Source organism: Trachemys scripta, unplaced genomic scaffold, assembly GCF_013100865.1.
Source record: "Trachemys scripta elegans isolate TJP31775 unplaced genomic scaffold, CAS_Tse_1.0 scaffold_111, whole genome shotgun sequence".
Classification (NCBI taxonomy): Eukaryota; Metazoa; Chordata; order Testudines; family Emydidae; genus Trachemys; species Trachemys scripta.
The window spans coordinates 1-10,027 of record NW_023260484.1 but is presented as its reverse complement, the minus strand read 5'-3'; the positions used below and the strand labels follow the sequence as shown (position 1 = coordinate 10,027).

The window sequence follows — 10,027 nt, the reverse complement described above, 5'->3', positions numbered from 1 at the left end:
TGGGTAAGAACCTCACTTCTTCAGATGCAGGGCTTGCATCTGAAGAAGTGAGGTTCTTACCCACGAAAGCTTATGCTCCCTATACTTCTGTTAGTCTCAAAGGTGCCACAGGACCCTCTGTTAGTTCTAATCACAGTAGCTAGAAATAAGACTCAAGTAGATCAATCCAGTTAATCCTCTGTCAGTGCAATATTTATACACTTCTCCAGTCTAGGTTTAAATGACCCAAGAGATGGAAATTTCTACTGCTTTCCATGGGAGACTATTTTGTAACTGAATTGATCTCATTAAATTTAGGCTGAATATAACCTGGGGTGAGACATTGAGTATCCTGTTAACCCTTTTGTTGGGGAAGATTGTGGGCCTGTTTGTACATTGCCCTAGACTTTTGGTAGTCCTCTACACCAGTGCAGAGTGGATATAAAATGCTATGAAACCATAATTGTTTTTATCCCTGTTTCATAGCATTTCATACCCGCATTGCACATGGTATAAATGACTGCCCTTGACACAGGACAATGACAAATCAGACTCTGTCCATCTTACAAATATTTATTTAAATTGATTCCAGACTGTTAGTGAAATGAGAATTCATCAACTACCCATTTCCCCCGCCCAAGTTTCAAGCCAGCCTGCCTACCAAGCCCTGTCAATTTCGAACCTATGAGGTTGGTACCCATCTGCTTAAACGGATATCAGTGCTGAATGTCTGAATTAGATGCTCCTAGCACTATTCCATTGCTCTCTGTATGTCCATTGGTTGGCCTCTACTATTGGTGATCCTTTTATTGATCATGTATTTCAATGCTGGAAGGATTTCCCAACATCATCAGCATTAATCCAGCACAGCTTTGTTTCTCTTCCCATGTCTCTAAAGGTTGTCTATTAGATTGCTATGGAATTTCTGCTTATTATAGGTTTTTTCCATGTTCTTCTTTTTACCTTTTATGTCTACTTCTTGTTTTGGAAGTCAGGATGCAGAAAGCCATTTCTCTTGCCTCACAGATTGAGAAACATGGTTATATTCACTAGAACCACTGGAAAGAAGAGGCAACTTCTGCCGTTTGTTTGCCCATGCTTCACGTCTCTGCATCTTCTCACTCTAATCTTCTAACTCTAAGCCTGATCCACACTTAGCTGGACTCTTAAGATTAATGGGTCCATGCATGTTTCTTTTCAATAACGCCACTGTGTGGTGGTTTATTTTTTTTCTTTCTGCCGTCCTGCATCATTCACATCTGTCTCAGTGATGTCCCTCCTGATGGTGCCTTTGTGATTTAATTCCACTTCCCTTTCTGCAACTTCATCTGAACCTTTTCACTTCCTCCTTCAGAATGGAAAACCCTCTCTACTTTGTGCTTATAGACCTATCTACACACTAGAGCGCCTCATGTTCTCCTTGTTTGTCACTCACTTAGGCTTACTGAGCCACAGCAGTTAAATCTGTCCCAGTCCCTGTGTGTCTCTGCCACCCCCACACATAAACTTCCGAGCAGACTAGTAAACATGGTTTACCAGCCAGCACTTTGCCTTCTGTCACTCACCCTTGGAAACAGAATCTGTTCTTGGACAGACACATTTAAGGTGGCGTTAAGGTTGAAGTTGGGGAGTGCATCTCTGACCTAATCCTGAGGGGATCCCCCTTTGTCATTCCCCCCCCCATTTACATCATTACTTTTTAAAAGCAGTCTTCTGAAACTTCCCCAGTGCTTCAAGACTTATTGAAAATCAGCATTAATGGTCCAGCGAGCTCCTCAACCAACTTTTTAAAAATTTTTGGCTGCAAATTATCTGGACCTGCTAATATAAAAATGTCTTACTTTAGTAGCTTTTATTTAACAACTTCCTGAGGTATTAGTGGATAATATTGGTCATCATGATAGTTGGTGTTCTCTTCACACCAGCAGCAGGGCCGCCCAGAGGATTCAGGGGGCCTGGGGCAAAGCAATTTCGGGGGCCCCTTCCATTAAAAAAAAAGTTGCAATACTATAGAATACTATATTCTTGGAGGGGGGCGGGCCTGGGGCAAATTGCCCCACTTGCCCCCTTCCCCCTCCGTCCCCCGGGGCAGCCCTGACCAGCAGCACTAACCACTATAGTTTTTGTAGGCATCATGGCAAAGGAAAGTGGTGTGTTTTTTTTGAGGCGGGATCTGAAAGTGGATAATGAGGTAGCTTTGCAGAGACCCTTGATCTCCAAGTCCTAAGTTAGTTCCCTAACATCTCTTTCTCCTTTTGGAGACGCGTAGGGCTGACATGGATTTTACAGGTCCATATCTGGGGTTTAGTTAATTCTGCCTTTAATCTCACCCAGTGATGCTAATAGTAGAATGTGGCTTTTAACCATCCTGCAGAGGAGTCAACTCTAAAATTGTTCTGGCAGACCCTTCCACTAATGATGAATGTGATCGGGTTTTTTGCATGTCCAACATGCCTTCAGTCACTCCTATGTAAGAAGGATCACACAGCCACAAACAAGAAGAACATAAGAATGGCCCTACTAGGTCAGACCAAAGGTTTGTCTAGCCCAGTATCCTGTCTTCCAACATTGGCCGGGTGCCCCAGAGGGAATGAACAGAACAGGTAATCAAGTGATCCATCCCCTGTCGCTCATTCCCAGCTTCTGGCAAACAGAGGCTAGGGACACCATTCCTGCCCATCCTGGCTAATAGCCATTGATGGACCTATTCTCCATGAATTTACCTAGTTCTTTTTTTAACCCTGTTATGGTCTTGGCGTTCACAACATCCTCTGGCAAGGAGTTCCACAGGTTGACTGTGTTGTGTGAAGTACTTCCTTTTATTTGTTTTAAATGTGCTGCCTATTAATTTCATTTGGTGACCCCTAGTTCTTGTGTTATGAGATGGTAATTGAATATAGTATATTAGTGTTTAAGACAACGTGCAGTATCATTCATGCTATGCAGATTATTTCCCCCCCATCTATTTAACGTTTAACTATAGGGGCTTCCTTACTATAATTGCTTCCTCTGCATATTGTCTGGTAGTGTTCTAATTGTTAATTATATTCTTAACCAGCTCAGTGTGGCTATGGCAGTTTTGTTTTTCCATTCTTAGTCAGCCTTACAGTGGAAGGAAATTTTAAGGTTAGGATGATGACCTCACTTTTCAAAGACTTGACTTCAGTTTGCTCTATTGGAATAGGAGTCACTGAACCCTACCCTTGGTATAGCACAGAGTGTGGTTTGGTTTTGTTTTTGTTTTTTTAAGCCTCTACGTAGACTCCACCAGGACAAAAAATAGGTCAGCTCCTACATACAGATGTGAAACTAGTTTGACCTTTTTTCCAAATCGGAGGTGCATGACCAGGGGCAACAGTCTTAAGACAAACAACTTGGGCTCTTTCAAGAGTTGAAGAATAAATGTCAGCTTGACAAATCCACCATCCTGCAGATCTGTCAGTTTCGTTCTAGTATTGAGTAACATATTCCAGGAATTCCAACACGAAATTGTGCTAAACGGCCTAGTAATTCTCATGGTGATTGCATCTGACGTTCATTAGGAGAGCAGAATAATTAATTGTGTAATTTTAATGACAAACCACCTTTGCTTTTCATTAAAAGTTAAGTAAGCTAATAGCAGGGAGAGCAAGCTACAGGGATAAAGCATATACAGTGTAATTACAAGACTCAGTAATGCAGGGGTGGCCAACCTGAGCCTGAGAAGGAGCCCGAATTTACCAATGTATATTTCCAAAGAGCTACAGTAATACGTCAGCAGCCCCCATGTCAGCACCCACCCTCCACTCCCAAAGCCGCCCAGTCCTGTCGATCAGCGCCTCCCCTCCCTCCCTGTGCCTCCGGCCCGCCACGGGCACATGGGACGTGCGTCCAAATCCCTGCTGCTGGGGAGCCCCGCGCCTCTCCCGCTCACAGCTGCAGCTCCTTCCCGGCGGGACGCGCCCCCCAGCCCACCCTGGGCACATGTGGCGTGCGTCCAGTGGCTCCTTCCTGGCGGGAGGGAGACTAGGCGCAGGGGACGCGTGCTGCATGTGGCCGGGGCAGCGGGAGGCGCGTCCCGCCGGGAAGGAGCCGCAGCCGCGAGCGGGAGGGAGAGGCACGGGGCTCCCCGGCAGCAGCGGGGATTCGGCCCGCGCTGGCCCCTGCCGGCTCCGCACTACCCCTGCCCGGGCCCACCACGCGCCGCATATGCCCATGGAGGGCCGGGGGGGCGGGAGGCTCCGGGGGAGGGCAGTGTGCGTAGCCGGGGCCTGCTAATGCCCCCGGCCCCTTAGAGAGGGGGGAAAAAAAGAGGAGTTTCATTCTCCGCCCCCCCCCCCCCTTTTTTTCCCCCCCCCCCCCCCCCACACGTCCCGATATTTTATAGCGCTGATCTGGTCACCCTACAGGCATAGCAGGAATTAGAGAGCTGGAGTGCTCTTCTCTGCTTGGTGTGGGTGTACTGGCCAGAGTCTTATCAGAGCAAGGAGCAGAGTGTCAGTAACTCAGGGTTAGCATTGACTGGACCATCTAGGCGCGGAATATACCTGCAGAGGAAGCAGAAGTTTGCTGGTACCCCATGTGGGGAAGAGGCAATGGGCCTTCTCTTTACTATCCTTCCCGCTCAACCCTTTCTTCCAGCAGAGGAGAAGAGAGGATGGCACTGTTCTGCTTTCCATTTCTGAAGGTATCTGCCAATTAGACCTTGGTGCCCAAGTACCAGAGTGATTAGAGATGGCAGTATTATTCCTTCCCGGAACTTAACACTTGCAGGTGCCAGATGTTTATAAATGTTAATCTGGCTTTATGTAGATATAAACAAAGCATGCTTTCTAGGTCTTCATCCGATATTGTTTTAAGGGGTGTGGGACACTTTGTTCTAATATTGAACTCCCGTTTCCCTAAGGACAATGTCCCACTCAGCCAGGGAAGCCCCCTTCATTTTGGAAAAATGTTGGGTGCATTGTAACGTCCTATCCACCTCCCTAGCACTTAGATAACACACAGAGGTGCTGGGGCAACCTAGTTCCATCAGAGGAGCTAGGGCACTAGTGCAAAGCAGTGACTAATTCTGATGGATGTTTTGTGTAGAGCTGGGGGAGAAAAGGAAGCTGCTGCTTTGCAGGGAGGGAGGGAGGTTGGCAGACAGATTGAGGTTGGGAGGATGCTGCTTTTGGTGTCTGAGTAACCTGGTTAGTGAAACCTGCAGGTTATAATTTATGTAATGTCCCTGCTGATCAGGCAAACGCGCACAAAGGGTGGAAAATCTGCATCTTGCACCTTGGCAGCTATTTGAGAAATCCACAGCCTAGATTATGGCAAGAATTAAAGCAGAGCAAAAGTTAGTTTTGATTCCAGCTGGGATGTTCCTCTGTTAGGTTTGGGATTCTAACGCTAAAACTAATCATTTGAAAAACCTGTTTTTTAAAATACAAACATGGCGAGGGAGCCCAAATAAGGGGAATCTGCCCATGTTTCACAGGCAGCCATATGGCCTGTGGATTCAGAGTTGATATGCTGTATTAACGGAGAGCTAAAATGCAGAGTTTGTCTCTGTTTTCAGTATGTTCCTGTGTTTCCCCTCCATCATCCATTCCAGGAATGCCCAGTCAGGTCTTGAGTCTCTACTGTCACCTGTTGCTGGGTAGGGACCTTATCCCACTTCCTTCTGACTGGAGCTTTTAAGAATGCGCAGCCCCCTGCTGTGCACTGTCATGGGCTGTGCTTTCTCTCCAAGGACAATGTTTTTGTTTTTTTTCACCAGTGACCACAGAGCTCTTTCTGAGCAGAGTACATTTATTTTTAGGACAAAAAAGCATATGGCGAAAGCATATAAAAGCAATAAAAGTTCCTACACACTGACTAAACATGCCAGAATTCACTCCTCTTCCCACAGGATGAGTCTGACAGGCCGACATTCCTTCCAACCCTTCAGCAAGGGGTGGGGCTTTTCCTGGGACAGAAAGTCCTGTCCATTTGCTAAATCAAAAGGAAGACCACAAGTCCATTTAATTTCATCCTGTTCTACCAAAAGTTCTTTCTTTGTTTCCTATCTTTGGAAAATCCAGCTTTTCCCCCTCTGTGAAAACTACCCTGTGGGGTGGAACTTCTCTGGAATTGTTTGATCTCTGGGTAATTACCTCCTCCTGTTTCTAGTTCCTGTAGGAGATGTGATTCCCCTGCCCCCATAACCCCTCACTATGGAGTAAAACATAATAATATGTAAACCATTCATAAATGTAATACCGTGGTCCCCCAAAATATTGCATGGGTTGCAATATCTGTCACAAGGACAAAGTGATTACTCCAAACAAAGAATACCATCAAGGGGCAGTGGAGTCATTCTAAGGGTGCCATGTGATGTCTCTGGCAAAATACATAAGGCGGGGAGCAGCTGGCAGATCTTGGTATTTGTATGAGAGAGAGAGATACAAAATCTTAAGGATGGAGCAGATGCAAAGAAGAGAGAGCAAGAAAGAGGGTCTGATTTTCCATTACCCTGCCCCATGTACATCACTTATACCAGGGCAAAATGGGTGTAAAAAATGCTAAATCAGAATAGCAGTGGATCTCAGTGACTCCACAAGGTACAGGGCAATGGACGCTCTCTGGCCCAATGGCTTTCTTTACCTATTGAAGTGTTTTTCATACTGAAGGATCTCAAAGCACTTTATTTACAAAGTCAGCAACTACAAAACACAAGTATCCCTTAATCCAATCCCTAAATTCCAACTTCCTCCTAAAGGAGAGTTTAGTAGTTGTTTTAAAAGTAGATGGGGCATCACACAGCAGTTCAACACAGGAAGTGAAGAAAAATCCTTTAGACCATGCAACACTGTGTGAATTGAGTGAGTCAGAAGAGTGCTGAAGGGTTGCCATGATAACAATGCTAATATCCAGAGTCTTGGTTCCCTCCTGCCCCCCCCCCCCCAACAAAATCAGGGGACCTTTTATTGACAGTAAGTAGCCAGGACCTCAAGTTTTGATGTTTAAAACACAGCAGCATCCCGGGTGAAGTAGTGTTACCGTCTCAGGGGAGGGAGAGTGCCACCTATGGAATTGCCAACACCATTGTCTGCAGAACCTGTATCCTATGGAATTCTTCTATCCACATGCTACCCCAACCCAGTCCTGCTTAACATTTGAGATCTGACAGGATCACCTCACAAATTTAATTCTTATTTAAATCTTTGGGATACCAAACAGTCTTGTAAATCTATATAATGAATTTGCCTAATCTCTGCCCAGACTTGCCCTGTGCCCCAGGGTTCTTTGAAAGCTGCAGAGGGTACAGCATGTTTCACAGCAGAGCAGAAGCTGCTGTTGGACCTAGAGGAACATAATATGGAGGGGAAAATGGTCATTTAAGAACTGGTTTGTAATAGAGGAGCAGTCCAGACTCCATTTGTGACCGGGCCCCATTATGCTGTGTACGTGCTATAGAAACACAAGAGACAGACCATATCCTAGAGCGATTACAATCTGAAGTATGATAAAATACAGCAAGTGGCTTTAAATAAAAAAAAAAAAAAAAGGAACCGGGAAAGGAGGATGAATGTAACCATAGTAAGAACATCCATTTATATAGCCTAGCTGTGTGATGGGTTAGAGATGTTCTTGTTCTTAAAAAAGGTATAGGCATAGATATAAAGTCCCCATTGACCATCTACCCAGCCATTATTAGGTGAGTTAACCATATGGTAGAGATTAGTCTTGAGGGGCGACTTCAAGTAGGGTAGAGTAGTGGTTTGATGGACTAATGTCCTAGCAATACCTTTCCCTCTAACTTCTAAATGTGTAACTTCTTGTACACTTGCATGGTTTTCACTTTCATAATGGTCCAGTATATCTTTATTGACCTAAGATGGTATTTCCTATGGAATCTGGGCACCTAACTCCTTTTGCCTCTTTAAAAAATACACTAAAATCTTAGGTTTGGGGGATGCTAGATAAGAGAGGTGCAGTAATTGACACCAAATATTAAGATTGGTAGAGATCTGTAGCAGAGTGTGTCAAACCTATCCCAAAATATTTCAGATTATCCTCCATTCTCTATAGGTTGGTAAATGGGAAGCGGATCTTTATAAGTGGAATTTTTTTTTAACTGAAATAATATAAATATTGGACTGTCTCAGTCTTGAGTCTCTTTTGATTTAAAAAAAAAAAATTTAAACTCTTAGCAAAATTCTATTCTACTCTTTCTGAGAAAAGGATTAATAGAAAGTATTAAGTCAAAGTAATTTCAGTTTAATAAAAGTATTCTAGAACTTTTCATTTGGCCTTTTGATCTAGCAGCTGCACAAATAGTGACAAGGCTTCATATCTCAGCCTTCAAAATGGGAAACTGACAGTGGTGAATCACTGCAGAAAATGGGGAAAGAGAAGTTAGTGTGGTATCTCTATTGCATAGAACAGAGACTAGGTAGATGAGGTAATATCTTTTATTTTTTTTTATATTTTTATTTTTAACCAACTTTGTTGGTGGAAGATAAAGCTTTTGAGCTACACAGAGTTCTTCAGGTCTGGGGAAGGAAGCCGAGCAGCTGCATAGATTAGTCACAGTTCTAATGTAATTGCACCAAAGCAAAAAAGTAACCCGTTCAATTATTTCTGGGATCTGAGCATGCACATATTAATCCACTGTTGTCCTGTAATCATGCCAACAGGGTAGCCAGAAAAAGAAATGAGATCCCCATTCCACAAGATAGTTAAACATGCATCTTAACTTTCAGCATTTAAATGATCCCACTGACTTCATGCGTATATGCTTTGTTGAATCAAGGCCAAAGCTGGGAAAAGCCATTCAGCACCAATTAACTCCATCCCACACAAGCCTGCCAGTGCCTTAGTGTTAAGGACTTGACGAGCTGAATTGTGAAACTTACGTTTATAGAAAAATGTTATCAAGATTAAAGAAACTAGCTGTGCGTCATTCTCATCCTTTGTTCTTCTTCCTGTGTCTTTGAGCACGGCATGGATTCTCCCCTAGCATTGCTCTAATTCTCCTAGCAATGTGGTTGGTCTGGGCATCTGGAGGGCAGTATGCCCTCCTATTAGCAATATCTCTTAACGTGTCTACAGGAGGCGGGGTTATGAGAACCTCTGTGCCATGGAAAGCTGAACATGGCATTTGGTGCTGCAAGAATCTTTTTGGGTGGGGTGGGTTATTTTGAGAACACCACACCCAGGTAATGAATATTGCTTACGTCAATAGATCAGAGTTAAAGGCAGGAGTAAATTCCCAGAATTCAAGCAGAATCTGAGATTATCCATTTGACTTGCCTGACCATCATTAATGTTTTGAGCAATTACATTGTCAAACATTTTTTGACCACAGATTGTTCCATGTCACAACTTCAGAACTGTTGGGGAGTATACCAGGACGGTGTGACGCATGTTCTGGATGCCGGTAAAGTAGTTTTGTTTTTGTTTTTTCTCTCTTACAGAAGGAATATCTGTCTGTAGTGGGATGCCTATTGCTTGCTTCTGCAGTATGTCAGGAAAGAGGGAGAATTTGTGAGTTTCTAAAATAGCTGGGAGTGAATTCTGTAATTTTTGGCTGGGGTTTCTGTAGAACTATAAGGGAGTTCAGCACTCAGGTTCCAATGAATTTCAAGGGAGTTAGGCACCCCAAATCCTGTTAAAACTCAAGGACACCTTTGCAAATCCTAGCCCTTGAATGCACTTTCTTTGTGTGTTTACTCTGGAAAACATCCACTGTGTTAAGGGGTGAAACTTTCAAGAGTGTCTAAACTTCTTGGGTACGCAAATCCAGTTTTCAAAGGTGACCTAGGATATGTCTATACTTAAAATGCTATAGTGGCACAGCTGCAGCAATTCAGTGTAGACCCTTGCTGCTGCAGCAGCAGTAAGTAAGTTTGAGAAATCTTAGTTTGAGTAAGTTTGAAAAATTGGGACAGGGGGTGGAGATAATAGGCAGGGCCGGCTCCAGGCAGCAGCCCACCAATCATGTGCTTGGGGCGGTGCCTGGAGGGGGGCAGCGCGGCGGGTTGCTCCGCTGCCGGGGAGAGCGGGGCCCCGGCCGGGCTCGCCGCCCACCCCCCCGGCG

At 44.4% G+C, this 10,027-nt stretch overlaps 1 long non-coding RNA gene across 2 annotated transcripts in view; it reads left to right on the top strand.

Moving 5' to 3' along the window:
• LOC117870244 overlaps nucleotides 1-9,454 on the top strand; it is a 54,169-nt gene extending 44,715 nt beyond the window's left edge. For both annotated transcript variants that reach the window (XR_004643944.1, XR_004643945.1), the window contains one exon: nucleotides 9,296-9,454. This is a non-coding gene — a long non-coding RNA (uncharacterized LOC117870244). The remainder of the gene's footprint in view (nucleotides 1-9,295) is intronic.
• The last annotated feature ends 573 nt before the right edge of the window (nucleotides 9,455-10,027 follow it).